General features: G+C 29.4%; 1 long non-coding RNA gene across 1 annotated transcript; it reads right to left on the bottom strand.

The window, feature by feature from the left end:
* Positions 1–215: 215 nt before the first annotated feature.
* Positions 216–2,563, bottom strand: LOC138658096 (uncharacterized). Its single transcript, XR_011317339.1, has 2 exons — positions 2,478–2,563; positions 216–324 (listed from the first exon to the last, which is right to left on the bottom strand). It is a non-coding gene; the product is annotated as an uncharacterized lncRNA (long non-coding RNA).
* Between the last annotated feature and the right edge of the window lie 2,026 nt (positions 2,564–4,589).

Raw genomic sequence — 4,589 nt, 5'->3', positions numbered from 1 at the left:
CATCTACCATGAATACACCACAAATGTTTGGACAATCAACTCCTCGCCATCGTTATATCTCATCCAAACCTTACATGTTTTTGCTTTCAGGCCCATAAGCATAGCTATATATTTTTTTAGTCTCCAGTTCTACTGGGTGTAAATATTCTCAGTTCCATACACACACAAAGTTATTAATTGCAAAGAAATAATAAAAAAAAAATCAGTTGTGGAAGTTTTCAAATAAAGAACAGATTCCTTTATTTTGCAGAGAAGTTCATTTTGACAGACACAGCGTCGCGAGCCTTTCAACAGCATGTTGATTGCTTATACTCCATTCCATTCCTAGCAAAAAAGCAAATACATCTCTTCACCTAAGTAGGAGAACTGAATTTTTCATCAGCAGTTAACAAATGTTCATGCAAAAATAGGCAGGCGCTCTGCCAAGTCCTTCCAGATTGTCTAATAGAGCTAATTTTTGTAGACTATTAATTTGTCTTCTTAACTCAATCTGCATTCCAAACACATAAAAGTGCGTTTTACTCCGACTAGAAGTGAAACACCATCAATGTGTAACGCAAAGTAACAGCAGAAATACATCGGAATCCATTACGAGACGAGCGTCACCCCCTCAGCCAAGAACTAGAGGTCTGCTAACCCATAGGTAGATGTTTTCTGCACTTTAAGGTGACTGTTTTTGAAGAGTTGCTTTGCGTTATCTCTAAGTATGGCTTTATGTGCGCAGAGGAGGATTTCATTTTTCCTCCTCTGCGCACATAAAGCCATACTCCTAAGCCTTTAAGTCAATTACAGTGAAAATCCTTGTAAAAAAATCCTTTATAATTTACCTGTAAGCTTCACAAAAAATGTTAGTACAAATAAAACGTAGAAAGTTGACTTGTTATCTCAGGCTTATTTTTTTTCTATATAATTTATCTACATTATTACGGTATATATTTTCTTATTTATTTCAATTATTAATCGAATATTTCCTCTATAACGATTGATTTAGCATTTTCTCATTTAATCGCTTCAATCTTTTTTCTCATCTCATTACTTATTTCTATTGAATGATTTCCTTGTTTCTTTGTAATAATTTATTCGATTTTTTCCCCGCGATTTAGTTATTCATTTTTTTTTATTATTATTTATTTTTAGATGTTCTTATTGTTTTGATACTTGTTTTTTTTTATTACACAAATAAAATTTGATAATTATTTCTATTAGCTATTATTTACGTTATTATCAATATATATCTAACAGTAATGGCATTTTATAAGGGTCTTAAATGGGCAAGTGTCCTGTATGCAATACTGTGGGGGAATTATGGGTGGGGCAGTAATTATTATTTTATATATATATATATATATATATATATTTTAATATGTTTTTAAATAATTTTTATTAATCTAAGTAGTTATTACAAAGATGAAATCAACAGTTTTTCCTTTATGTGATAAAAAATACATTTTAAGTTATTATTTAATAATTATATATAAAATATAATATATGATATATTCTAATATAATAAAATACAAATATAAATAGTATATTATTTACTAATTATATATAAAATGTAATATACGATAATATAATCAAATAAAAAATAAATATTTAATTATATATATATATAAGAATTAATACATTATATGTATATACAATAAAATTATATATATATATATATAGTAAAATTATATGTATTTAAAAATATATATATACATACATATGTATATGTTAATAGAGTGTTAATAGATTTATTATTTAATATATTTAAGCAGGCCTTAATTACATAAATGAATTTTTTTACATTTTTTTTAATAAACATCTTATAGTTACATAAATGCCCAGGGCTCTTTAACTATTATACGAATAATTTTTTTGTTTGAGTGGTTAACAATAACAATGCTAAACTAAAACTTTTAATTGGTGTTATTAAATAAAATGTACAAAAAAAATATTTCAATCTATAAATTGTGCAGCCAGTGACAAGAAAGACACCAGATTCTAAAGGAAAAGAAATGCAAAAAATCTAAAAATAAAATAAAAAATATATTTTCAATTTTAGCACAGTGTATCATTTAAAGTAAGCAATTAACAGCGGATGATGCAATAGAAAAAAATATTTAGATTTTTTTAAAATTTTCTCTATATAGAGGACAGCTTGAGATAACATTTTTTTTTATAGGATTTGTATTCGCTGAAATGAATGGATGGATGGGATGAGAAAAGCAAGATACTAATGTATACTCGCACACTATTGCCAAAAGTAAACATATGTCAATTATTTACAAAATATTATTTTTCCCTGTTCTCAAAAAATCTATTTTTTTCCCCTCGGAATCTTTCGAAACAGGATGCCTTTCATTTTTCTGTGCATCGTAGTCAAAAATGAGAAGCATGTGGTTTATGCATTATGTATTGCTTTATGATATCTAGATGTCATTTCTGCATGCAAGGACTGGTCAATGAGCCCTGCCTAGTAACATGCGCTTCCTTACCTCCAGCCCAGGCTTCGGGCGATGTGGGAAGGCCTCTGGACTCGGTAAATTATGGAAAAAAACAACGCCAAACACAGGAAAGTTTTAATGAAAAGGTTTGTCTGCAAGGTAAAGGCTTTGAAAATGATTTCTCTACTCATCTGAAACAGGCTTCCTTCTGTCAAGCCAGTCAGAGACATCATTGGCAGATACAGCGGAACAAGAGATGCCGCGCATCTTGGCTGTCATAGAAAAAGCTGCGATTATAAATAATAATTGAGAGTGAAGTGGCATAAATTAAACAAAGAAGTGATTAGATGAGAAAACAACAGGAAGAGAGAAAACATCAGATCCGTGCTGTTTATGTTATGGGGGGAACATTACTTTAAGGGAAACATCGCTCATGTATAAAACATAAATATGGAATTTATTACAGATTATCTATTTATTTTATATCTATCTGTCCATCTATCCATCTTTCTATCTGTTTATCTTTCTATCTAAGTACTATGCACAATCAGTTATCTATCTAGTGATTATTTTATATCTATCAAATTATCTATTATCTATCTATCTATCTATCTATCTATATCTATCATCTATCATCTATCATCTATCTATCATCTATTATCTATCACCTATCTATTATCTATCTATCTATCTATCTATCTATCTATCTATCTATCTATCTATCTATCTGTCTATTATCAATCTATCAATCATTTATCTATCTATCTATCTATCTATCTATCAATCATTTATCTATCTATCTATCTATCTATTTATCTATCTATCCATTATCTATCTATTATCTATCTATCTATCTATTTATCTATCTATTATCTATCATCTATTATCTATCTATCTATTATCTATCTATCTTTTATCTATCTAGCTATCTATTATCTATCTATCTATCTATCTGTTATCTATCTATCTATCGTCTATTATCTATCTATCTATCGTCTATTATCTATCTATCGTCTATTATCTATCTATCTGTCTATTATCTATCTATCTATCTATCTATCTATCGTCTATTATCTATCTATATATCTATCATCTATCTATTATCTATCTATCTATCTATCTATCTATCTATCTATCTAGTGTCTATTATCTATCTAGCGTCTATTATCTATCTATCTATCTATCTATCTAGTGTCTATTATCTATCTATCTATCTATCTATCTATCTATCTATCTATCTATCTATCTTCTATTATCTATCTATCTATCTATCTATCTATCGTCTGTTATCTATCTATCGTCTATTATCTATCTATCTGTCTATTATCTATCTATCTGTTATCTTTCTATCTATCTGTCTTTCTATCATCTTTCTATCTATTATCTATCTCACGATTATGTAATTGTACATTATATAATCACAAAAATGACTTGAAAGTCTTTTTCCCAGGAAGGCCGCCTCTCCTTTAGCTTAACCACATGTTACACTCACATCTTTACCTATTCATATAAATTACAACAACAATAAATGCCCCCAGTGAATGCCAAACTCGTATAAAGCAAGACTGGAGACAGGGAAATGTTAATTGGGAAATAAATTACGGTATAATATTTTTACAGGATGCGCTGCGTACACAAAAACACTGGCGTCAGCTTGACAATCTGACAATTCCACATTTTATTAGAGAACAGACATTACTGTGCAAGTACAAATTCAGAAATCCAGGATGCTGAATACCCCAAAAATGAATTAGGAAATGTAACTGATTAAAAACTAAAGCTGTCTTGTTTGGGTCAATTTCTTGGCATTTACGAGTGCAGCATTAGTATTATTATCTTCCATTTTTTGCCTTTTTTTTATATATAAATATTGAATAATCTGAATTTGTTTTGCTTTTTATATCTTTTTAACTTGTTGAACTCTCTTCAGAATCAATTTCTTGGAAAGTCACATCTGTAACAATCCATTGTCTGTTTGTACAATCTCTGGATGGGAGCAACAGGTATAAACGAGCTTGGGATGTTGGATGTTGGCAGGAGCGGGATCGGTGCTTTACATATTCACAGATATATCTCATCGTTCCTGACAACTTGATCTCTCATTATTATGTACATGGTGATGTACAGTAGAGCGATTACTGGACTGACGAAATGTTTATGGAT

Source organism: Ranitomeya imitator, chromosome 1 (assembly GCF_032444005.1).
Source record: "Ranitomeya imitator isolate aRanImi1 chromosome 1, aRanImi1.pri, whole genome shotgun sequence".
Taxonomy (NCBI): Eukaryota; Metazoa; Chordata; class Amphibia; order Anura; family Dendrobatidae; genus Ranitomeya; species Ranitomeya imitator.
This window is presented reverse-complemented; position numbering and strand designations above follow the sequence as displayed.